This window comes from Rhinoraja longicauda, chromosome 21 (genome assembly GCF_053455715.1).
Source record: "Rhinoraja longicauda isolate Sanriku21f chromosome 21, sRhiLon1.1, whole genome shotgun sequence".
NCBI lineage: Eukaryota > Metazoa > Chordata > Chondrichthyes > Rajiformes > Arhynchobatidae > Rhinoraja > Rhinoraja longicauda.
The window spans coordinates 1,005,787-1,033,313 of record NC_135973.1 but is presented as its reverse complement, the minus strand read 5'-3'; the positions used below and the strand labels follow the sequence as shown (position 1 = coordinate 1,033,313).

At 49.6% G+C, this 27,527-nt stretch overlaps 1 protein-coding gene across 1 annotated transcript in view; it reads right to left on the bottom strand.

The window, feature by feature from the left end:
* Positions 1 to 27,527, bottom strand: part of LOC144603836 (enoyl-CoA delta isomerase 1, mitochondrial-like) — a 93,766-nt gene that overhangs the window by 65,395 nt on the left and 844 nt on the right. The window lies entirely within an intron of this gene.

Below are 27,527 nucleotides of genomic sequence, written 5' to 3'. Positions count from 1 at the left end.
GAATGGGGTTAGGAGGGAGAGATGGATCAGCCATGATTGAATTGCGCAGTAGACTTGATGGGCCGAATGGCCTAATTCTGCTCCATTCACTGATGACCTTATGAACAGGTAGTACAAAGAGAAAAACGCCAAATTTCAGAGTGTGGTTTTACAGCCTTGTAGTTACAGAGAAAATGTCCAGTGTCGGCCACGATGGCAGATTGGAAGATCAGGCCCACACGCTCGTTTATTGGGGGATCCTTCAGCAGTCTGATCACAAAGGGGGAAGACGCTGTTACTGGATAGGACAGGTTTGGAGGGATATGGACCAAGTGCAGGCAGATGGGACTAGTGTGGATGGGACATGTTGGCCGGTGTGGGCAAGTTAGGCCGAAAGGCCTGTTTCCACACTGTATCACTGTGACTCTATGAAGGGCCTGTTTCCACACTGTGTCACTCTGTGACTCTATGAAGGGCCTGTTTCCACACTGTATCACTCTGTGACTCTATGAAGGTGCCTGTTTCCACACTGTATCACTCTGTGACTCTATGACTCAGGGTATATTCATTCATGATTATGTTTCTTCTACCTGATGAGAGAGGGAAGAAGAGGGAACGACTGGGGCAAGAAAGGTCCTACAAAGGAACTGTTCCCATTGCATCTCCCATCAGCTCCTCCACCTTGGCCACCACTCCTCATGCTACCACCCCCTGGAGAGGCAGCAGATGCAACACCTGTCCCTTCACCTGTTCCATTACATCCACCGACCCACACGGTCCTTACAGAAACAAGGAACTGCAAATGCTGGTTAGCAACAAAAAACAATACAAAGTGCTGGAGTAACTCAGTGGGTCAGGCAGCATCTCTGGAGAACATGGATAGGTGACGTTTTTGGTCTGAAGAAGGGTCCCAACCCAAAAACGTCACCTGTCCATGTTCTCCACAGATGCTGCCTGACCTGCTGAGTTACTCCAGCACTCTGTGAAACGTCACCTATCCATGTTCTCCACAGATGCTGCCTGACCCGCTGAGTTACTCCAGCACTCTGTGTCTTATTGATGAACTAGTGATTTAGTTACATTTCTTCCAGCTCGTTAATGACAATCACAAATCATTTAAAAAATATCTTTCCAGATCATCTGATGAAGATATTCCCCAGGTCGGCCTTCTACCCAATATCCACGCATCAGAGCCGGGCCGGGAGAGACACGACAGTGGAACCAGACACGAGATCAGCAGCCAGAACAGTGGCAGGAATAAGCTGCCCTCTCTCGATGTAGAGTCTCCAACCTCTGGCGGCAAAGCTACAAAGATGTCTTTGTTGGAATCCAGAGTGAAATCGGTGGAGGAAGCAAACTGTTCCTTGAAAAAGGAGATTGGAAAACTTCAGACTGAACTGCAGCAGGTTGGGCGAGAAGCGCCAGGTTACCAGGAGCACATGACCACCTGGTCAACCATCATGGGCAACATTGAAGCCAGCAACAACATGATCTCAAAGATCATGTCGCGCCTCAAGGAAGCAGAAGGGACCCTTTACTCGGAGAAGTTGTCAATGGTTATGTTACTAAATCGATCGCAGCAGTTAGAGCTGATGATCACGGAGAACGAGGAAGAAATGAAAAGCCAAAGGAATCACTCTGAGCGCAGGTGAGCCTGGTAGTCATGAACACACACTGACTGATCAATCCCAACACGTTGTATAAGACAATAACTGCAGATGCTGGTACAAATCAAAGGTATTTATTCACAAAATGCTGGAGTAACTCAGCAGGTCAGGCAGCATCTCTGGAGAGAAGGAATGGGTGACGTTTCTTCAGTCTGAAGAAGGGTCTCGACCCGAAACGTCGCCCATTCCTTCTCTCCTGAGATGCTGCCTGACCTGCTGAGTTACTCCCGCATTTTGTGAATAGATCCCAACACGTTCATCTATTATAAAACAATGCTGTGTAGTGTAATCACGTGGAAACTCAGAGTGCTACTGAAATCTGTAGAATGGGACTTTGCCCAGTGTCGGGAAATCAGGAACTGGAGAACAGGGTTGAGATGAAACCTCGCCTGTCCATCCCCTCCACAGATGCTGCCTGACCCGCTGGGTTCCTCTGGCACTTTATTTTCTGCTGAAGATTCCAGCATCTTCAGTTCCTTGTGTCTTCATATCTGTGAGGTATTGACAGAAGTGTTGATGTTAACAGCATTTCAGAGCCGTGCGGCTGGTGAGGTAGAAGTGTTTGGAGACTCCAGGATCAGCAATTCTTTGGCTAAATTTCAGACGATTCCCTGCAACAATACGTCAATAAGCATTTCCAAACATTGCCTGCCTTTGCTCAGTGTTATTTTTGCCAAGTCTCAATAATAATCTTAAATGTCCTGAAGTGTAGGAAAATAACTGCAGATGCTGGTTCAAATGGAAGGTAGACACAAAGTGCTGGAGTAACTCAGCGGGTCAGGCAGCATCTCTGGAGAGAATGACTGGGTGACGTTTCTTCCTGAAAGCTTGTGACCGTAGGGGTTGTTTCATGTGCTAACGTGAGGTGTGTTTTCTCGTAGGTTTGCGGAACTACAGAGTGTGGTGCAGAACATCCGTGCGCAGAAGGTACAGATGGAGAGAATGATCTCCGTGCTAATGAGTGATGTGGGGCAGGGGAAGAATAAACTGGAACTGCAGGACTCCGAAATCAAACTGGTCAAAGAAGAGGTGAAACAAGTTTCGCAGCAAATGGACGAGGAAAACAAAGAAACAGTCAGTATTGGCGAAATCAGATTCAACATTCTAGGATTATGTCAAATGTCTGTGAATGCCTTAAATCTTGCCGAGTAAATTTGCATGCTAATTACTTTCTAAGAATACTTAAAAAAAACTTGTGACAAGTTTCTCTTAACTAATTTTTATATGCAACTTATTTGTCATAAGTTTTTAGAAGGCACTGTATCCCAGACCAAATGAGCAACTTTGATTTCTGCTGCAACCGCACGAGATGCAACACCTGTCCCTTTACCTCCCCACTCAACTCCATCCAAGGACCCAAAAAGTCTTTCCAGGTGAGACAGAGGTTCACCTGCACCTCCTCCAACCTCATCTATTGTATCCGCTGCTCTAGATGTCAACTTCTTTACATTGGCGAAACCAAACGCAGGCTCGGCGATCGCTTCGCTCAACACCTGCGCTCAGTCCGCCTTAACCAACCTGATCTCCCGGTGGCTGAGCACTTCAACTCCCACTCCCAGTCTGACCTTTCTGTCCTGGGCCTCCTCCAGTGCCATAATGAGGCCCACCGGAAATTGGAGGAACAGCACCTGATATTTCGCCTGGGCAGTTTGCAGCCCAGTGGTATGAATATTGACCTCCAACTTTAGATAGTTCCTCTGTCCCTCTCTTCCCCTCCCCTTCCCAGATCTCCCTCTATCTTCCTGTCTCCACCTATATCCTTCCTTTGTCCCACCCCCCTGACATTAGGCTGAAGAAGGGTCACGACCCGAAACGTCACCCATTCCTTCTCTCCTGAGATGCTGCCTGACCTGCTGAGATACTCCAGCATTTTGTGAATAAATACCTTTGATTTCCAGTTAGACTGACGTGGCAAAAGCCAGCCCTGCTGTGTAATCCTGATCACCTTAATTGCTCACTTGACCATATACAAGAGGGTGTGCTCCCTCAGTTCACAGTCATGGAATACTTGTGATATAGGAAGCAATTTGGCCCAGTGTGTTTGTATCAGCCCAGAGAGAGCCAGTGCATAAACAAGGAAGGAACTGCAGATGCTGGTTTACACCGATAGATAGACACAAAATGCTGGAGTAACTCAGCGGGACAAGCAGCATCTGTGGAGAGAAGGAATGGGTGACATTTGGGGTTGAGACCTTCTTCAAGGTCTCGACCTGAAACATCACTTATTGCTTCTATCCAGAGATGCTGCCTGTCCCACTGAGTTCCTCCAGCATTTCGTGACCAAATCATAATATGTAGTTACTTTGCAGATTAAACCAATAATCCATTTAATGTACATTAACATTATTCACAAATGAGGAAACGCAGAATTATATTTAAAAATTCAATACCAACATCTGCAAATTGTTGAACATGAGAGTTTCCTGTTTTAATTTATTAAAAAATACCCGAAATGCTCATGAGGTCGGATAGACAATAGACAATAGACAATAGGTGCAGGAGGAGGCCATTCGGCCCTTCGAGCCAGCACCGCCATTCAATGTGATCATGGCTGATCATTCTCAATCAGTACCCCGTTCCTGCCTTCTCCCCATACCCCCTGACTCCGCTATCATTAAGAGCTCTATCTAGCTCTCTCTTGAATGCATTCAGAGAATTGGCCTCCACTGCCTTCTGAGGCAGAGAATTCCACAGATTTACAACTCTCTGACTGAAAAAGTAACTCATGAAGAGAGAGGTTAAGTTCACATTTGTAACCCAGGATCTTGCAACACGACAGCAAAGCATTAGAGAGAGAGAGAGAGAGAGATTTACGTAATTACAGAAAATCTAAAACGAGGTGAAGGGGAGGAGAGATATTTGAAAATAAATGGACAAACTCTTTGCTTTGAATTTTTTGAGACCTTTGCAAAATTCCTTGGAATGTTTTTGCTGAACATATGGTGTTATATATCTGTAAAGTGCCGCTATTAATCATGCTGATAGGATGTGTTAATCGTTCAATCGAATTCTTTGCAGAGTGAGTGAAATTCTCTTTATTTTTATTCCCACCTGATGACCTTGGACAAGATCACCCCACACACACATCGCCTGAAGAAGGGTCTCGACCCGAAACGTCACCCGTTCCTTCTCTCCAGAGATGCTGCCTGACCCGCTGAGTTACTCCAGCATTTTGTGATACTTTGACGGACCTGTAGGTGCGGTTCTCATTTTGCCCTTCACATTTTGCACACCCCATCCTCTCTTGTAATGGGATTTCTCAATGGGATACAGTTCAACCAAAGCTGGGACTCTTTCTTGACGGCTTCTGGCACGCTGGCCTTCATCAGTCAGGGACTGAGTATGGAAGTTGGGATGTGAGAAAAGGAACTGCAGGTGCTGGTTTAAACCGAAGATAGACACAAAATGTGGAGTAACTCAGCGGGTCAGGCAGCATCTCTGGAGAACATGGATAGGTGACGTTTCACAGAGTGCTGGAGTAACTTAGCGGGTCAGACAGCATCTGTGGAGAACATGGATAGGTGACGTTTCGGGTCAGACAGGTCTCAGAAGAAGGGTCTCAACCCGAAACATCACCCATTCCTTCTCTCCAAGTTGTGATGCTATGTTACAGTTGTAAACATGTTGCTGAAGCCACACTTGATTATTGTGTTCAGTTTTGCCCACCCTGCGATGGGAAGGATGTTGTTAAGCTGGAACAGGGTGCAGAGAAGGTTTCCGAGGATGTTGCCAGACTTCACTAGGCTGAGCTACCGGGAGAGGCTGGGCATGTTCTCTCTACTCATCAGGGTGCAGGAGGCTGAGGGGCGACCTGACAGAGCTGTGCAAAATCATGAGGGGAGTAGATCGGGTGAAAAATCTCAAACATTCTTTTGCCAGATGAATATCCACATTTAGAAATGGGTCTCCATTATCCTGGCAGTGAAAATAATTTTAATACAAACTTCATCTGGGAAGGAACTAAGAATGTGTTTATATCTTTCCAGTGGTCCAGCTTACAGAAACAAACTGAAGCCACACTCTATGCTGAAGAGTCAATTGAGCGATTAAGGAGCACATTTGAACACAGGTATTGTGTGATTAATACTGTGTTTCTGACAGTGCATGTGAACAATAATCATATCATCATATCATATCATATCATCATATCATATATATACAGCCGGAAACAGGCCTTTTCGGCCCTCCAAGTCCGTGCCGCCCAGCGATCCCCGTACATTAACACTATCCTACACCCACTAGGGACAATTTTTACATTTACCCAGCCAATTAACCTACATACCTGTACGTCTTTGGAGTGTGGGAGGAAACCGAAGATCTCGGAGAAAACCCACGCAGGTCACGGGGAGGACGTACAAACTCCTTACAGTGCAGCACCCGTAGTCAGGATCGAACCTGAGTCTCCGGCGCTGCATTCGCTGTAAAGCAGCAACTCTACCGCTGCGCTACCGTGCCGCCCTATAATATAACAAAGAACACGAGGAATTGTTACTACCAACAGCAAGACATTTCCTCTCTCCTCTCCCACGTTGCGTTTCCATCTTGTTCAGTCTTGAAGTGAAGCCAACAATAATGTAAATGTCGTATTGACCTGTGGCTCTGGTTGATAACTGCACAAACACCTCATAAGTGGTTATCTCGCGTTGGTTATTCCTCGTGTTCAGCACGGACATTGTGGGCCGAAGGGCCTGACCCTGTGCTGTTCTGTGCTCTATGTTCTATCGTGCTGCAAATAACAAGCTAACTGTCAGCAGGACCGGCTCGTCCATGTTACCACCGAGCCACCACCTCCCTTCCCAGGGCTCAGTGCTAAGCTGTGATGGGAAATTCCTCAACTAAAACCATACAGCATCTTGCAAATGTAAAGCGGGAAAACCACATCGCACAATTTACTGAAAATACTTCATAAGTTCTAGGAGCAGAATTAGGCCATTCGGCCCATCAAGTCTACTCCGCCATTCAATCATGGCTGATCTATCTCTCCCTCCCAACCCCATTCTCCTGCCTTCTCCCCATAACCCCTGACACCCGTACTGATCAAGATTGCATCTATCTCTGCCTCAAAAATAACCATTGACTTGGCCTCCACAGCCCTCTTAATGAACAGACTTTATTTCCAAGTTCATGAAATAATGTATTTACACACATCTCCATTTTTTGGACTAACCTACTACACGATTACATGAAATATTTTGCCCTTATTAAATGGGAAAAAAATATCATTTCAAACAGCTCCCACTGGTCTGTTGGGTTTGTTTTCAAAAGCAAAACTAAAATATGCACAGAACAAAATGAATATTAAAAGCAGGCAGCTAGAGAGACATCACGATGAACATTAGTCAATGTAGTTTATTGTCACGTGTACCGAGGTACAGTGAAAAGCTTGTGTTGCGCGCTAACCATTCGGCAGAAAGACAATACATGATTACAATTGAGCCATTTACAGTGTACAGATACATGATAAGGGAATGACGTTTAGTGCAAGGTAAAGCCAGTAAAGTGCGAGGGTCTCCAATGAGGTAGATCGTAGTTCAGCACTGCTCTCTGGTTGTTGAAGGATGATTCAGTTGCCTGGTTAACTGAGAATTTGAGGATTGCGTAAAGTCCATGTTATGTTTGGTTACAGAGTTTGTGTGTGTATCTCAATGGAACAAACCTGTCCTAGGAATTAGAGGGAAATGTGTTTATTTGTCTTTTTACAATGTTATTTTATGTAAATTTAGTTTCTTAATGTGCCCATTAATTCTTGAGCTTTTGATGAATGTTTAAAAAAAAAATGTGTTTGAAATTATTTACTCCTATTACTGAAAACTTTAAAATTATAGTTCCAGCATGATTTGGCCAAACCTTCCAAGTTCTGGTCAGGTTGCAATTTTATGTGTTTTTACAAAAGTATACAAATGTATTCATAAGATCTTTTGACTGGATTAATTTAGCTGAAGGAGTGGGTAATGAACTGTATTTACAATTACAGGATGCTGCAAATTGAAAACGCATTGTCTTACCTCAAGAACAGACAAACCTTTCATGAATCAGAAGAAAATAACTTGGAGGAAAGGATTAACACAAGGTCATCTTTTTCTTCGTCACTGTAAATGAGTGAGGGGAATAGAAACATAGAAACATAGAAACAGAAAAATAGGTTCAGGAGTAGGCTATCCAGCCCTTCGAGCCAGCACCGCCATTCAATATGATCATGGCTGATCATCCAAAATCAGTACCCCATTCCTGCTTTCTCCCTATATCCCTTGATTCCGTTAGCCCTGAGAGCTAAATCTAACTCTCTCTTGAAAACATCCAGTGAATTGGCCTCCACTGCCTTCTGTGGCAGAGAATTCCACAGATTCACAACTCTCTGGGTGAAAAAGTTTTTCCTCATCTCAGTCCTAAATTGCCTACCCCTTATTTTTAAACTGTGACCCCTGGTTCTGGACTCCCCCCAACATCGGGAACATTTGACCTGCATCTAGCTTGTCCAATCCTTTAAGAATTTTAAATGTTTCTATAAGATCCCCTCTCATCCTTCTAAACTCCAGTAGGTAGGGTGAATGCTGAGTCTATTACCCAGAGCAGGGGAATCAAGAACCAGAAGACATGGGGTTAAGGTGAGAGGCAAAACATTTAATAGGAACCCGAGGGGCAACTTTTCCACACAGAGGGTGGTGGGTGTAAGGAATGAGCTGCCTTGGTTTTTACAACGGGAAGTGAGAAACTGAAGATAGTTGGAGTCAGTGTTGGGCACATCGTGGATGCAATGTGAAGGCAACCCTGGGCCTCTGTGTCTTTATGCCCAAGGCTCGATGAACTAGCCGCTGCAATAGCACAACAGGATCACAAGAGGCAGCAACAACACACTGACTTACGGACTTCCACATCAGAGAGCAACCGGCAAACTAAAAGTGACCAGGTAACCTCAAACGTACAGAAGCTTGGCCTCACATCACCTACAAAGTGTTATTTACAACGTAGTTCCTGTAAAATATTGGGATAGTTTAACAAGAACCTGGTGAAAACTGAATGTAGAATGACAGTCATAATGCATTATTGGAAATCAGTTTAGATTAGTTTAGAGATACAGCGTGGAAACAGGCCCTTCGGCCCACCGAGTCTGCACCGACCAGCGATCCCCGCACACTAACACTATCCTACACCCACTAGGGACAGTTTACATTTATACCAAAGCCAATTAACCTACAAACCTGCACGTCTTTGGAGTGTGGGAGGAAACTGAAGATCTCGGATAAAACCCACGCGGGTCACGGGGAGAGCGTACAAACTCCATACAGACAGCGCCCGTGGTCGGGATGGAACCCGGGTCTCCGGCGCTGTGAGGTAGCAGCTCTACCCGCTGCGCCACCACGCCGGCCTCAACAGACCTCGAAACATCTCCTGCTGTGCGGATCACCAGGGCTCAGGGCGTTTGGGGAGGCTCCAGAAAAGGTTCAGACACAGTCCAGAATATCTCCAGTGATGAGCGTTTCAGCCACAAGCCCGGAGCATTTCGGTGCTTGACGGTCAGTGTGGAATCGATGGGCTGAAGGGCCTGCTTCTGTGCAGGAAGGAACGGCAGATGCTGGCTTAAACCGAAGATAGACACAAAATGCTGGAGTAACTCAGCGGGACAGGCAGCATCTCTGGAGAGAAGGAATGGGTGACATTTTGGGTCAAGACCCTTCTTCAGACTGAAACAGACAAATTCTTGATTAGAACGTGTGTCAAGGGTTATGGGGAGAAGGCAGGAAAGTGGGATTAGGAGGCAGAGGTCAGCCATGATTGAATGGCGGAGTGGACCCGATGGGCCGAATGGCCTAATTCTACTACTATAACTTGTGAATAACATGGTCCGGTGACGCAGTGATAAATGGTGGTCAGTAGATCACACGAGGGGAGTAAAACCACCGGGAAGTGATCCATTCAGGGCCATCCAACATCTCCCGGCAGCCCAGTGTGAATTTCAGCGGAGACGTGTTTGGGAAATCCCCGTCTGTGTGAGTCCACGCCAAGGTAGGAGACCAACCCACACAAGCCGGCAACAAATACAAGCAAGATGGATTTATAAAAAACAAGAAGCAAAGAATAATGTCAAAGTTCAGGTCTAATAGCAGCCATAACACAGGTACCGAGCACTGCTGGTATTTTGCTGTCATTAGCTGCACTTTGATAACAAATTGGATAATTACTGATTAAATCACATCCTCAACGATCATATTTCTGTTGCTGCATCAGTAATGATTCCTGTAATAGATCTCAAATCTTCAAACATCACCATAATGTATCCATGACTCTCAGTGGTAATGTTAAGGGAGCTTTGTGCTTAACGTGCAGTGCCATAGAGCCATCTCGCACAGGTACAGGCCACAGGTGTAGGGAAATAACTGCAGATGCTGGCACAAATCGCAGGTATCACAAAATGCTGGAGTAACTCAGCAGGTCAGGCAGCATCTAGGAGAGAGAGAACGGGTGACGTTTCGGGTCCAGAACCTTCTTCAGGCAACAGAGGTGGTGTCTGTCACAGGTGTGGTGTCTGCCGCAGGTGTGGCATCTTCCACAGGTGTGTCTGCCGCAGGTGTGACTGCCACAGGTGTGGTGTTTCCATAGGTGGCGTCTGCCGCAGGTGTGGTGTCAGCCGCAGGTGTGGTGTCAGCCGCAGGTGTGTCTGCCGCAGGTGTGTCTGCCACAGGTGTGGTGTCTACCGCAGGTGTGGTGTCTACCGCAGGTGTGGTGTCAGCCGCAGGTGTGGTGTCTACCGCAGGTGTGTCTGCCGCAGGTGTGTCTGCCACAGGTGTGGCGACTGCCCACCACCTTGTGCTGGGGAAGGGATGGAGCAGGTGAGAACATTGACCCCAGAGTCTGGAGAACGCAGATCAATCTGCAGTCTGAATTTGATCAGTCCTAAGAAGGGTCTGGACTCATTCCTTCTCTCCAGAGATGCTGCTTGTCCCGCTGAGTTACTCCAGCATTTTGTGTCTACTTTCTGGACAACGAACATTGACAGAGAGAAGAGTAACGAAGACTGGCATGGACTTGCTGGAATGGTCACTTCCAGGGGTAATGTAATCAAGGGCACAGGGTCTGTGGGGACATGGGCTAGTGTTGGACAATGTTGACAGCATGGAGACAGGCTGAACCATTGTATCATCCCTAGAGTTGGCCAAACGCATCGCCCTGCCTCCTCTCTCATGCCGAGACCCCACCACACCTCCATGATGGGCTGGCGTAGCCTCCCACTTGCCTGGGGGCAGGCTCAGTCAACCAAGCCGTGTGTGGCCAGTTGGCGTTTGTTACTTGCTGTTGCTTTGTTTCAGGGTAAACTAGCTCAATGTGTGGAAGAGTTCAGGAAAAATTTACGTCAGCAAGAAGCTCAATTTCGGAAGGAAATAGAAGAGAGATTTCTAAATCTAGAAAAGGTGAGCACTGGGTCGTAACCTCTGAAAGGTGAGAATCACCTACATTCATACTTTTAGCTCTATTTCCTTAGAAACAAGTCACCTGAGTCTGTACAATGCTGGCTGTGTCTTCCATTGACAGTCCCCAGCTCTCTCTCCAGACACACACCAACACCAGGGGGCACCAACATGAACTTACTGAATAAAGCCATCCCCTGAGTGAACATAACATTGGCAAACTACCAAAACTAGATGCTGAGCCACTGAAGATGAGACCAGAGCAAGTCGTCTGGAGTTTGCTGAAGGAGTGGGTGGTGAGGGGAGAGAGAGGTGGTGAGGTTTAAGGAGAGGATTGCAGGGGGCTTGGCAAGTGCAGATGTGACATGCAGCTGTGTGACTGAAGGTGGCCGGGCGGGCAGTGCCGGTCAGATGTGACGTGCAGCTGTGTGACTGAAGGTGGCCGGGCGGGCAGTGCCAGTCAGATGAGGTCTGTGTGGAACGTGGATCTCTATCTTTGTTCAGCCCTTGGTCTGTAATGTCAACGACGGCTGAGACTAAAGCGCAATTCACAATGATTCCATTATCCGGCGGTCAGTCACGGATGGCCGTGTGGTACAGGCGGTCAGTCACGGATGGCCGTGTGGTACAGGTGGTCAGTCACGGATGGCCGTGTGGTACAGGTGGTCAGTCACGGATGGCCGTGTGGTACAGGTGGTCAGTCACGGATGGCCGTGTGGTACAGGCGGTCAGTCACGGATGGCCGTGTGGTACAGGTGGTCAGTCACGGATGGCCGTGTGGTACAGGCGGTCAGTCACGGATGGCCGTGTGAGTAGCGGCGGTCAGTCACGGATGGCCGTGTGGTACAGGTGGTCAGTCACGGATGGCCGTGTGGTACAGGTGGTCAGTCAGTCAGTGCGGACAAGGAGGGGCCTGGCATGGGGGGGAGTGGAGGGGATGGGAGGGGGCACGGGGGGGAGTGAAGGGGGCATGGGGGAGGGGCTTGGCATGGGGGGGAGTGGAGGGGAGGGGAGAGGGCATGGGGGGGGGCGCCAAGAACAAGGAGGGTCCCGTCGTGGGGAGTGGAGGGGAGGGGCTTGGCATGGGGGGGAGTGGAGGGGGTCACAGAGAACAAAGTGGAACCATTAGGACCATAATGAATCCATTAGTAACTGTGTCGGCACCCTTTACGTAGTGACTCTGTGCATACCTTGTTATTCTACTGCCAGACAAAGGACTCCTCTGTGCCTAACTACGTGTGAGAATAAAGTTCCATCGTCATCAAGGACAATGCAACGTGACTGAGATCCTTTTTGGATTCAGGCTGCATGGTGTCATCTCCAGACCCCAGCCTTGGCCTAACGCTAGACACCTGGCCTAACGCTGGACACCTGGCCTAACGCTGGGGGCGTGGGCACCTGGCCTAACGCTGGGTGGGTGAGCACCTGGCCTAACGCTGGGTGGGTGAGCACCTGGCCTAACGCTGGGGGTGTGGGCACCTGGCCTAACGCTGGGGGTGTGGGCACCTGGCCTAACGCTGGGGGTGTGGGCACCTGGCCTAACGCTGGGTGGGTGAGCACCTGGCCTAACGCTGGGTGGGTGAGCACCTGGCCTAACGCTGGGGGTGTGGGCACCTGGCCTAATGCTGGGTGGGTGAGCACCTGGCCTAACGCTGGGGGCGTGGGCACCTGGCCTAATGCTGGACACCTGGCCTAACGCTGGGGGTGTGGGCACCTGGCCTAACGCTGGGGGCGTGGGCACCTGGCCTAACGCTGGGGGCGTGGGCACCTGGCCTAATGCTGGGGGGTGTGGACACCTGGCCTAACGCTGGGGGCGTGGGCACATGGCCTAACGCTGGGGGCGTGGGCACCTGGCCTAACGCTGGGCACCTGGCCTAACGCTGGGCACCTGGCCTAACGCTGGGGGCGTGGGCACATGGCCTAACGCTGGGGGCGTGGGCACCTGGCCTAACGCTGGGCACCTGGCCTAACGCTGGGCACCTGGCCTAACGCTGGGGGCGTGGGCACATGGCCTAACGCTGGGGGCGTGGGCACCTGGCCTAACGCTGGGCACCTGGCCTAACGCTGGGGGCGTGGGCACCTGGCCTAACGCTGGGCACCTGGCCTAACGCTGGGCACCTGGCCTAACGCTGGGGGCGTGGGCACCTGGCCTAACGCTGGGGGCGTGGGCACCTGGCCTAACGCTGGGGGGTGGGCACCTGGCCTAACGCTGGGGGCGTGGGCACCTGGCCTAACGCTGGGGGGTGGGCACATGGCCTAACGCTGGACACCTGGCCTGTTAGCTGGGGGCGTGGGCACCTGGCCTAACGCTGGGGGGTGGGCACCTGGCCTAACGCTGGGGGCGTGGGCACCTGGCCTAACGCTGGGGGGTGGGCACATGGCCTAACGCTGGACACCTGGCCTGTTAGCTGGGGGCGTGGGCACCTGGCCTAACGCTGGGGGGTGGGCACCTGGCCTAACGCTGGACACCTGGCCTGTTAGCTGGGGGGTGGGCACATGGCCTAACGCTGGACACCTGGCCTGTTAGCTGGGCACCCAGGGAGGGTTGAATGGGAACATTTACCCACCGTTTCACACATTAAGGCAACATCCCATTGAGCCTTAGATCGGCACAGCACTGAAACAGGCCCTTCGGCCCACATCATCCCTGCTGACCAAGTTGGCACACTGGGCTAGTCCCATTGGCCTGCATTTAGCCCATGTCCCTCTGAACCCATCCCATCCATACATCTGGCCAAATGTCTCTTGAAAGTCATAATATTGGGGTTACAGGGAGAAGGCATGAGAATGGGGTTAGGAGGGAGAGATAGATCAGCCATGATTGGATGGCGGAGTAGACTTGATGGGCCGAATGGCCTAATTCTTCTCCTATCACTTATGACCTGATAATTGCATTTGTTAAACAGATCACTTGTCCTGGAAAGAATAGGATCATCATAAAACCCCTCGCTTGCTAAACAACCGTTATTGTTCACACTGATATACTCTAATGTACTGCAGGTGGCTCTGAACAGTAGCTCACATTGCACTTTCTTCAGTGACATAATTGATAAAGGAAATGGTGGCCCTTGCGTGTGTTTACACAGAATCTGCACAGACTGGAGAGGGTGAGAGGCAACTTTGAAGAGGACTTGCGGGAGGATGGGGACAGAGAAGAGAGCACTCTTCAAACACCCAGTGAGGATACCATCAAAGCAATCAAAAGCCAGCAGGTGCGTACAATATTTCATCCTGAGCCCTTAGTTTAATTTAGAGATACAGCGAGGAAACAGGCCCTTCGGCCCACCGAGTCCATGCCGACCAGCGATCCCCGCACACTTTACAGAAGCCAATTAACTTACAGATCCACACGTCTTTGTAATGTGGGAGGAAACCGGAGCACCCAGAGGAAACCCACGTGGTCACAAACCCTGTGCAGACAGCACCAGTAGTCAGGATGGAACCCGCTGTGAGGCAGCAGCTCTACCTGCTGCACCACCTTGCCGACCCACCATTCCTGGTTCATTTGCAGTAACTTCCACAGGTAAAGGGGGAGCACTAATGTTACAGGTTTGAAAGATGATCGATGTACCTGTCCAACTGTCCTTTAAAATATTACAGCACCAGCCTCAACGACACCCTCTGGCAGCTCACTCCCCTCTCCTCTGGCAGCTCACTCCCCTCTACTCTGGCAGCTCATTCCCCCTCCTCTGGCAGCTCGTTCCCCTCTCCTCTGGCAGCTCATTCCATACACCCACCCTCTCCTCTGGCAGCTCGTTCCCCATTCTCTGGCAGCTCGTTCCCCTCTCCTCTGGCAGCTCGTTCCCCCCTCCTCTGGCAGCTCGTTCTCCTCTCCTCTGGCAGCTCATTCCCCCTCTGGCAGTTCATTCCATACATTCCCCCTCCTCTGGCAGCTCATTCGCCCTCCTCTGGCAGCTCGTTCCCCTCTCCTCTGGCAGCTCGCTCCATAGACCCACCCCTTCCTCTGGCAGCTCGTTCCCCCTCCTGTGGCTGCTCATTCCCCCATCTCTGGCAGCTCGTTCCACACACCCACCCCCCCCCCCCCTCTGTGTGAAAGCGTTGCCCCTCAGTTTCCTATTAAATCTTTCCCCTTTCACCTTAAGCCCGTGCCCTCTGGCCCTCTGGCCCTCTGGTTTAAGCTTTTTTTTTCTATACCATGAGTTTTTCATTCTGTTTGTCAGTGATTCTAATAAAACATGTCATGTTAAATTGGTTCTGATAAATTGGAAAATCTAAGTTGACAAATGTTTCTTCTTGCAGTCAAGATTGCGTGAAAGCTTCGTGAAGATGGACATCGATGTGAAGCAGCTGGCAGAGTCGTTTGCTCACAACATGAACCTGATCGAGAAAGTCCTCAAAGCGGAAATCCTTGATCGGTTAGAAAGCGGTTATTTCTCCAGATAGGCACAAAATGACAGAGTAACTCAGCGGGTCAGGCAGCATCTGTGGAGAACATGGATAGGTGACGTTTCACAGAGTGCTGGAGTAACTCAGTGGGTCAGGCAGCATCTGTGGAGAGAAGGAAGAGAGAGACCCTTCTTCAGACTCAGGGGAAAGGGAGACTAGTGATATGGAAGCATAAGGTGTGAAAAAGAAAGATCAAAGCAGGCAATGCTGAAGAAAATGTAGATTGGTTCATTGTTAACTGAGGGAAAGGTGACAAGGAGGCAGACAATCAGTGACATTAATCAGGACAGTGGAACTAGTCAGAGAACTAGGATGGGGGAGGGATGGAGAGAGAGCGTTGCATGAAGTTAGAGAAGTCAATGTTCATACCGCTGGGGTGTAAGCTGCCCAAGCAAAATATGAGGTGCTGTTCCTCCAGTTTGCGCTGGGCCTCACTCTGACAATGGCCCAGGACAGGAAGGTCAGTGCGGGAGTGGGAGGGGGAGTTAAAGTGTTTGGCAACTTGGAGATCAGGTAGGTCCAGGCGGACTGAGCAGAGGTACATCCTGCATTTTGTGTCTATCTTCGGCATAAATCAGCATCTGCAGTTCCTTCCTACACATGGTACTTCTCAATTACTTCTAAAATAAACTCTGCATCATCCTTGCTTAATCAATGAAGTACGGTTTACTGTGATTACATTGATCACGGCCTGACTCAGTGACTTGAACGCCCAGGATCGAAGGAGACGACAGAGAGTGGTGGACACTGCCCAGTCCATCACACACTGACCCCCCCCACACACCGACCCCCCCCACCACACACTGCCCAGTCCATCACACACTGACCCCCCCCACACACCGACCCCCCCCACCACACACTGCCCCCCCCCCACCACACACTGCCCGGTCCATCACACACTGACCCCCCCCCCACACACCGACCCCCCCCACCACACACTGCCCCCCCCCCACCACACACTGCCCGGTCCATCACACACTGACCCGCCCCCCACACACCGACCCCCCCACCACACACTGCCCGGTCCATCACACACTGACCCCCCCCCACCACACACTGCCCGGTCCATCACACACTGACCCCCCCCCACCACACACTGCCCGGTCCATTACACACTGACCCCCCCCACACACCGACCCCCCCCACCACACACTGCCCCCCCACCACACACTGACCCCCCCACACACTGCCCCCCACCACACACTGTCCCCCCCCACCACACACTGCCCCCCCACCATACACTGACCCCCCCACACACTGCCCCCCCCACACACTGCCCCCCCACCACACACTGTCCCCCCCACCACACACTGCCCCCCCCACCACACACTGCCCCCCCCACCACACACTGACCCCCCCCACACACTGCCCCCCCCACACACTGCCCCCCCACCACACACTGACCCCCCCACACACTGCCCCCCCCACCACACACTGCCCCCCCACCACACACTGCCCCCCCACCACACACTGCCCGGTCCATCACACACTGACCCCCCCCCACCACACACTGCCCGGTCCATCACACACTGACCCCCCCCACACACCGACCCCCCCACCACACACTGCCCCCCCCACCACACACTGACCCCCCCACACACTGCCCCCCCACCACACACTGTCCCCCCCCACCACACACTGCCCCCCCCACCATACACTGACCCCCCCACACACTGGCCCCCCCACACACTGCACCCCCACCACACACTGTCCCCCCCCCCACCACACACTGCCCCCCCCACCACACACTGCCCCCCCCACCACACACTGACCCCCCCCACACACTGCCCCCCCCACACACTGCCCCCCCACCACACACTGACCCCCCCACACACTGCCCCCCCACCACACTCTGCCCCCCCACCACACACTGCCCCCCCACCACACACTGACCCCCCCACCACACACTGACCCCCCCACCACACACTGCCCCCCCACCACACACTGACCCCCCCCACACACTGCCCCCCCACCATACACTGACCCCCCCACACACTGCCCCCCCCCACACACTGCCCCCCCCACCACACACTGACCCCCCCACACACTGCCCCCCCCACCACACACTGCCCCCCCACCACACACTGCCCCCCACCACACACTGACCCCCCCACCACACACTGACCCCCCCCACCACACACTGCCCCCCCCACCACACACTGACCCCCCCACACACTGCCCCCCCACCACACACTGACCCCCCCCACACACTGCCCCCCCCCACACACTGCCCAGTCCACCACACACTGCTCCCCCCCACACACTGCCCCCCCACCACACACTGCCCCCCCCACCACACACTGCCCCCCCCACCACACACTGCCCCCCCCACCACACACTGCCCCCCCCCACCACACACTGCCCCCCACCATACCAGGGATCTACAGAGTGGTGGACACTGCCCAGTCCATCACGGGTACTCACCTCCCCACCATCGAAGGTCCATCACGGGTACTGACCTCCCCACCATCGAAGGTCCATCACAGGTAGTGACCTCCCCACCATCACACTGACCTACAGGAGGCGCTGCCTCAAAAAGGCCAGAGTTAATTCTGTTGACATAAATCTGCTGTAATTTGCTGCTGAGTTAAGCGTTGTGGAGAAGGCAGTAAGCCGTTGGTTCATTGGTCAGCGTTCTCATCCAATATCACTCTCTTCCCATAGGAACAAACAGGAAACTCAGTTAGAACATAAACTGGAAGTCTTGCATGAGCGCGTCAGTCTGGCGTTACTAACTCTCCAGGAAGCCCTCGGGCTCTTGCAGGAAGACTTCAATAACGAGAGGAGGAAGGTAAAGGTTTTAAACATCATTTAAATATTAAATATTTGCCTACAGTTATGGTAGAAATCAACGCCAGGGAAATTCAGTTCAGCTAAGTTTATTGTCACGTGTACCGAGGTACAGTGAAAAGCTTTTGTTGCGTGCTAACCAGTCAGTGGAAAAACAATACATGATCACAATCGAGCCGCTCACAGTGTACGGATACGAAACGATACGATACGATAGAACTTTAATTATCCCAGGAGGGAAATTGATCTGCCAACAGTCATTAAAACACAACGAGATACATGAAACATGGGGGGGGGGGGACGGACGGACAGAGTCTCCCAGCCTGGGAATGCTTGAGTGGGGACGTTTGGATGGAAGGGATGTGCAAGGTTTAATCCCCTCCACAGACAGAGAATCATTACCGCGGTCTCTGGTGAGAAGAGGCTGACTCGGGAGCTCCGTGCCGCGGAGAGTTCAACCGTCCCGACGCGGGGAGTTTTGATCGCCCCGACACGAGGGGTCGGCAGCGGCGACCGCGGACGGATCAACAGCCCCGACCGCAGGTGAACAAAGAGGAAGCTGGTTGGACTTTATTACCTTCCATCACAGTGAGCAATGTGGAAACCGCTGTGGGGGATGTTCATGTTATATTTTATTTAATGTGGCTGTGTGTCTTGTTGCTTTTCCCTTAGTATGGCTGTGTGGTAACTCACATCTCACTGCATCTTAACTGGTACACGCGACAATAAATTGATCTTGAAATGTTGAAGTTATCGGGCTGATTTCTAAGGGTGTTATGTCCATGCCAGTATGGTGGGCACTCAATCTCCTCAATGATATTCTGTTCAACAGGCTGGTTCTATCCAACTGGGTGATTCCAAGTCAGAGGCTGTGATGACAGACAGTGTACCGGACAGGTAAACCCGACTACACTGACAAGCACTGCGGGTAAAACGCCATCCTAAACGCCATCAGGATTCATTTTAACAGGATAACAAATTTTAAACAGGATTAAATACGATTTTAAGGCAGAGGTAGATAGATTGTTGATTAGTGCGGGTGTCAGGGGTTATGGGGAGAAGGCAGGAGAATGGGGTTAGGAGGGAGAGATAGATCAGCCGTGATTGAATGGCGGAGTAGACGATGGGCCGAATGGCCTAATTCTGCTCCTGTCACTTATGACCTTATGATCTTAAACATTTTTTTTAATTTGGCTTTTAGTGTTTTTAAAATGTTATATCTGCTAACATTTTCAATCAATGGAAATATAACCATTTAAATTAAAATGTGGCCTCCTGTTAATCATGACTTTCTGTATTGTTGAAGTGATTTTAAAGGTGGGAGTTATTAACTGAGATGTTGTAGTGGGTTTGGTGAAGCAAGTGTGTGCTGGCAGGCTGAGCTGTGTGATGCTCTGGTACATGGAGGGAGGTGAAGGGGGATGTCTAATGCTGCTTTGGGATGTGTTTCTCCAGGGCGTGGAGCGTGGAAGCAGCCCGGGTGGCCATGGCTGAGCTGTTGGCTGATATTCACCGCATCAAAGAGGACACGCCTGAAGAAATTGTAAAGATGAAAGATGACCTGATTGCTGTACGTTTACCCTCTGCGATTACACTCATTTAAAACCTGTCCCTGTGAACTACGTGGTTGACGGATGTGTAATCAATGACAAATTTAGTCAATATTAGTTTACATGTATCTGAATCTTAGGAATGTTATTAGACATGCCATAGAGAGATATAGCACAGAATCAGGCCCTTCGGCCCATTTTGTCCATGCCGTTTCACTTGCATGTTTTGGTGGGGCAATTCTGTGACTGGAATGGCATTTGGTATGATCTGTGTGAAGAATAGGATCGTGCCTGCAAAACAAGACTCAGCTGGAGATGAGCATTCAACTTAAGAAGGGAGTGAGAAGATATATTAGCTTCTTAATCAGACGATATAACTATCAAAATAAAAATGTTCATTTAAAAACATCTAAGATCTACATAAAAGTTTATTGGCCAGCTCTCTCTCCACCAATATGAACGTTGGACATATTTGTGGGCACGTTACAACTTCACATAAGTTTGCCATCAGCAGTTTGCTGATCAAGCACTTTCATTGACCATTGACCATTGGGCTCTGTGGCAACAAACCCATGTCAATCGGAATGTGTTTCAGCTGTTTGGAAGCAGGGTGTGTGGAAATCCTCACTCGCTGTTGCATCTATCTGTATATTGGTGCAGAGGGAAGCAGAGAGTCTCAAATAGACAGAGACACCAGGAACTGCAGATGCTGGAATCTTGCCCAAGACACAAAGTGCTGGAGTAACTCAGCCGGTCGGCAGCATCTCTGGAGGGAATGACATTTTGTTTCATTTGTACCTTTTCATACCTCTAGTTCCCCTCTCCCCTGACTCTCAGTCTGAAGATGGGTCTCGACCCGAAACATCACCTATTCCTTTTCTCCAGAGATGCTGCCTGACCCACTGAGTTCCTCCAGCATTTTGTGTCTATCTTCAGTGTAAACCAGCATCTGCAGTTCCATCCTACACATTGAGAGTGTACGTGTTGCGGGCAGCTTCACACCTGCAGGTGTTGTTTGACATGGCAGGGGCCGTATAGGTTGTCACTGTCTTGGTTTCTCTTGAGGAACAGGTGAACAGGTGAACAGGTGTGCAGGAGACATGTCCAGCACACCTGTAAATGCATCGTTGGGGAAACAGACGGGACAGTTGTGAAGAGGTGACTTGACAACAAGATGCCAAAGGTTGCAGCTCTACCAAAGGTTGTGGCCTTGAAACATTATTGAATGTAGCGTTGGTAATTTGATCCAGTAAAGATGCTGTTTCATACAACAGTCTCACATAATCACCGTGGAAGAGAAATGTGGGAACCTCTGTGATCTGAAAACACGAGTTCCTTCGAGCAACAACTCCATGACTAACCGAGTCCTTTGCACACTTGTGCTTTAGAAAATGTTAGTAAGTTAAATCTGTGGAAATACTATGGTCTAGTAGTCCTTATCCACAACAGTTCACAGAAGTAAAGGCGGACAATTAATTCATGACACTCTGCACCGCAGTTGAACTGCAAAACAAATAAAGATCTGGTTATCTTTGGTAAAAGCACTTTATCTTAATCTTTAAAGTAAACACTTTAACTGGAAGTCAGCAGGACAATAGAAATGTCCTCAGGGCCGTTATCAGATTTATAAGATGCTGGAGGACCTCCATGTGAAACATGGTGTGGAATGGAGATTCCACACGGCACATTTCCTGGATCACTGATGTTTGAAACATTGTGTTTGGATGAGAATGAAAGACTAGTGTGTTTGGGCACAACTCTGACATTGGTGTTACAATGGAAGCTCACAGTTCAGACTGGCTCAATGTTTTACAATCACAGTCAATCTCTCTGTTATTCTGCGCTGGCATGTTATTTGAAAGGTGCTTGTTATTTCTCCTCTGTTCAATTCTTTTCTATACAATTGCCGATTGCAATGGTCCTCCTCTTTATTTTGAACGACGATGTTAAACCTGGCCAGACCATAAACAAATACACAGTAGATACTTTAAACATTTATCTTTTGCAAATAATTATACATACAGAAACAGTCACACATTTTAAGAATAAACAAATTAATTAGTGAAATGAGGAATCCACTATTGAAATTTATGATGAAAAAATGCATTCACTGCATTTAAACTAAAGATCAGAGAAGTGTTGTACATTATGAAACTAACAAATACATTTCCGGCTTTCTCCCCCCCACAATCAGTTTGCCTGTTCATGTTCTCCACAGATGCTGCCTGACCCGCTGAGTTACTCCAGCACTCTGTGCCTTATGTAAGATTCCAGCATCTGCAGTTCCTTGTGTCTAAATAGATTTCCAAAAGCTGTATTAAGGAAAATCTGACCATTTAGACAACACCTAACTAAAGGACACAGAGTGCTGGAGTAACTCAGCGTGTCAGGCAGCATCTGTGGAGAACATGGATAGGTGACGTTTCACAGAGTGCTGGAGTAACTCAGCAGATCAGGCAGCATCTGTGGAGAACATGGATAGGTAACGTTTCACAGAGTGCTGGAGTAACTCAGCAGATCAGGCAGCATCTAGGAGAGAGGGAATGGGTGACGTTTCGGGTCGAGCATCAGTCTGAGGAAGGGTCTCGACCCGAAACGTCACCCATTCCCTCTCTCCTAGATGCTGCCTGACCTGCTGAGTTACTCCAGCACTTTGTGATACACTCTAACGTCAAATGACAAATGATGCAGTTTATCTTTTTATAAAATCTCTTGCAGCTGTTCTCTCTCTTTCACCATTTCTATTTCAATCATGAATGGATTTGTCTCTGAAACGTCTGCTTTATTGTCACCATTAACTCTCCAGTGGATAGACGAAATGGAAAGGCTGAGGGAAGATGCAAGTCCGGTGCCCAGCAGTGCGAGCCCGCAGGGTGAAGGCAACACACCTCCAGGAAGCAAGTTACCCGAGAACGAAGCTGGAGCCACGGGCAGCAAGGAATAACAGCCGGGTGTTCAGGCAGCCGGCAGGTCAGTGGTACGGGGGGGGGGGACTGGACACGCAGTGCCGGTATCACTCACACATCTGGCCTTGCCAGGGGGGTCTGGACACGCAGTGCACATCTGGCCTTGCCAGAGGGGTGTGGACACGCAGTGCACATCTGGCCTTGCCAGGGGGGTTTGGACACGCAGTGCACATCTGGCCTTGCCAGGGGGGTGTGGACACGCAGTGCTGGTATCACTCACACATCTGGCCTTGCCAGAGGGGTCTGGACACGCAATGCTGGTATCACTCACACATCTGGCCTTGCCAGGGGGGTCTGGACACGCAGTGCACATCTGGCCTTGCCAGGGGGGTCTGGACATGCAGTGCACATCTGGCCTTGCCAGAGGGGTCTGGACATGCAGTGCCTGTATCACTCACATCTGGCCTTGCCAGGGCTATGTATTTTTCATTCAGTTTAGTTTAAATTGAGCTACAGTAGGTTAGGTTAGTTTAATTTAAGGGCCTGTCCCAGTTAGGTGATTTTAAGGCGACTGCCGGCGACGAGGCTGTTGTTGAACGTTTGTCGGGGTGTCGCGAGCATGACCGTGACCGTGACCGTGACCGTGACCGTGACCGTGACCGTGACCGTGACCGTGACCGTGACCGTGAGGAGTCTTCAATGAATCGCAGCGGATCTCGGCGCGTCGCGGAGACATTTACCTGCTAGAAATGTCTCGGCGACAGCTGGCTTGTGGCCAGGTATCGTAGCTTATTGCGGGCGCTGTCTGTCGCACGCTGTCCCCAGGTTTGCTAGGTTGTCGCAGATGCATTTAGAAGCACGTCATATTAAATTAAGAAAAGGCATTTGAAGATACCAGAAGATAGTTTAGTTTAACCAATTTATTTACCGTCAGGACATTTGACAGGTAGATTGGAGGCGACAGTTTGACGGTCAGGTAAGCGCGGGAATTTCGCGATGTTTCCGAAGACGGTTTAATCTCTTAGCCAGGTGCTAGTTTTACAAAAAAAGTAACTCGTATCGACCTGACTCGGCATTGTCGTGGTCATTGTCGTGGTCATTGTCGTGGTCATTGTCGTGGTCATTGTCGTGGTCATTGTCGTGGTCATTGTCGTGGTCATTGTCGTGGTCATTGTCGTGGTCATTGTCGTGGTCATTTTCGTGGTCATTGTCGTGGTCATTGTCGTGGTCATTGTCGTGGTCATTGTCGTGGTCATTGTCGTGGTCATTGTCGTAGGGGAAAGTAACATTTTGGCGATCTGCTACGACTTTGACAGTCGCCTTAAAAATCGCGTAACTGGGAAAGGGCCCTTTAGTTTAGTTTAGGGATACAGCCCAGATACAGGCCCTTCGGCCCACCGAGTCCGTACTGACCAGCAATCCCCCCACATTAACACTATCCCACACGCACTCGGGACAGTTTACACCCAGCCAATTAACCTACAAACCTGCACTTCTTTGGAGTATGGGAGGAAACCGGAGAGCCCGGAGAAAACCCACGCAGTCACAGGGAGAACGTACAAACTCCGTACAGACAGCACCCATGGTCAGGATGGAACCCGGGTCTCTGGTGCCGTGAGGCAGCAGCTCTACCCGCAGAATGGATTAGTTCTATAATTTTTCTTCTGTATTTGGTAAAGTTGCAGCTGGTTTTGTGATGGACTGTTTGCTTTTCAGGCTGGGCCCTGACTCCAGGCTGAAGTTCATGGTTTTGTGATGGACTGTTTGCTTTTCAGGCTGGGCCCTGACTCCAGGCTGAAGTTCATGGTTTTGTGATGGACTGTTTGCTTTTCAGGCTGGGCCCTGACTCCAGGCTGAAGTTCATGGTTTTGTGATGGACTGTTTGCTTTTCAGGCTGGGCCCTGACTCCAGGCTGAAGTTGATCGTCATTTTTGAAAGCAGGACATTTTTGAGATACTTTTCAATGTAGCGCCTTGTTAGCAAACTGCGGTACATTTGGTGCGTAGTTCCTGTGTGTGTTCATTAATGATAACAACATTGATAGAAGCATATTTACACAATTATTCACAGACAAACTAACCGGCTGAAGTGGCCCTGACAGTTCTTTTGTGCATTATTGCAGCCTGAATATCTTTAATGTTATTGAAACTCCCCACGGGCTTTTGACCCAGTTGGTAAGTTAGCGCGTAACTCTGCTTCTGCAGTGACTTGTTTTCCTGTTGCTAAACTCGGTCATGACACGTGGTGAATTATAATTAATGTTATTAATATTTATTGATAGACAATAGACAATAGACAATAGGTGCAGGAGTAGGCCATTCAGCCCTTCGAGCCAGCACCGCCATTCAATGCGATCATGGCTGATCACTATCAATCAGTACCCCGTTCCTGCCTTCTCCCCATACCCCCTCACTCCGCTATCCTTAAGAGCTCTATCCAGCTCTCTCTTGAAAGCATCCAACGAACTGGCCTCCACTGCCTTCTGAGGCAGAGAATTCCACACCTTCACCACCCTCTGACTGAAAAAGTTCTTCCTCATCTCCGTTCTAAATGGCCTACCCCTTATTCTCAAACTGTGGCCCCTTGTTCTGGACTCCCCCAACATTGGGAACATGTTATCTGCCTCTAATGTGTCCAATCCCCTAATTATCTTATATGTTTCAATAAGATCCCCCCTCATCCTTCTAAATTCCAGTGTATACAAGCCCAATCGCTCCAGCCTTTCAACATACGACAGTCCCGCCATTCCGGGAATTAATCTAGTGAACCTACGCTGCACGCCCTCCATAGCAAGAATATCCTTCCTCAAATTTGGAGACCAAAACTGCACACAGTACTCCAGGTGCGGTCTCACCAGGGCCCGGTACAACTGTAGAAGGACCTCTTTGCTCCTATACTCAACTCCTCTTGTTACGAAGGCCAACATTCCATTGGCTTTCTTCACTGCCTGCTGAACCTGCATGCTTCCTTTCATTGACTGATGCACTAGGACACCCAGATCTCGTTGAACTCCCCCTCCTCCTAACTTGACACCATTCAGATAATAATCTGCCTTTCTATTCTTACTTCCAAAGTGAATAACCTCACACTTATCTACATTAAACTGCATCTGCCATGTATCCGCCCACTCACACAACCTGTCCAGGTCACCCTGCAGCCTTATTGCATCTTCCTCACAATTCACACTACCCCCCAACTTAGTATCATCTGCAAATTTGCTAATGGTACTTTTAATCCCTCCGTCTAAGTCATTAATGTATATCGTAAATAGCTGGGGTCCCAGCACCGAATAGTGCAAAGTATTTTGTGTAACTAAGTCATTAATTATCATTGTGTTTATTTGCAGTAGTACTCCCCTCTGCTCCCCTGTGTGAGATCACGTTGTTGTCCATGAAGCCAGGCCTGGTTCAGTGGTAACTGGGAGATGGTGTGGTTTGCCATGAGATTCACCGGCTCCCCTCCCTCACCACCAGCACATTCTATACAAGAGGGTGAGAGAAGTGAAGACCATGACCACTCAACACATGATGTCCACTCATAGTTACTGCTGTTATATAAAGATGCAGCTGTTACAAAGCCCCGTGACTTCACTTGCTTATTTCGAGTACGTTTAGATATCAAAGGAGCTTGGCACTTTGTGGTGATGCCAAAGACCTTCGCCTCTCTCTCTGGAGGAGGTTGTGACCAGCTCGCGATTGACCGATTCACAGCTGGCTCTCTTCTGGATGATTGTAGGTGATAGGTGGACACAGGAGAGGGGTCCTGACCCAAAATGTCACCTATCCATGTTCTCCACAGATGCTGCCTGACCCGCTGAGTTACTCCAGCACTCTGTGAAATGTCACCTATCCATGTTCTCCACAGATGCTGCCTGACCCGCTGAGTTACTCCAGCACTCTGTGAAACGTCACCTATCCATGTTCTCCACAGATGCTGCCAAATGCTTTGAAACATGCCAACAAGAGATGTCCTCTTCCCCCCCCCCCCCACCACACACCTGGTTACACCTGTCACCTAGTGGCCTTCACCCACCCCACACCTCACCTGGATACACCTGTCACCTAGTGGCCTTCATCCACCCCACACCTCACCTGGTTATACCTGTCACCTAGTGGCCTTCACCCACCCCACACCTCACCTGGTTATACCTGTCACCTAGTGGCCTTCACTCCCCACCCCACCCCTCACCCTCTTGTTTCCACCTGTCCATCATCCCCTCCTCACCTGTCCCACCCTCTCTTGTACTGAGAGGTTACATCTGTGCGATGTGCTGTGTGTCCATCCCCCATAGATGCTGCCCGACCCAACGAGTCCCTCCAGCACTTTGATTTTTACACTCAACAGCTACTTCATTGTGTGTGCATTATAAATCAATAGAATATTGTTATTAAATGTGAATTGTATTAAAATCGATTCCATGTGCGTATAAATCCCTCACTGATGCTTGAGTGTTAAACGTGAAGCCACCACATGTGTTTCTACAATCTTTCTCCCAGGAACTATTATCCTGAATAAATGATGTATATTTAAACCGTTCAATGTTTCAATGAAAGTAAAAATGATTCATTGGCAATTCCCTTGTCAAATCTGTTGTCATTTCTAGACGAGTTTATTAAGCATATACAGACAGACAGAAGATGTGTAAATAATGTAGTATAAACAAGTAATCATGAGAGTGGTCTCTGCTGACAATCCAGAGAAGGAACATGGCCTTCTGTTCCATAGATCGGGTCACAGCTGAAGATTGACTTGTTTTTCATTTAAATAAAATTGATGTTCTGAATCAGACAGGTTGTCAAGTTGCATTTGGATTTAAAATATGTG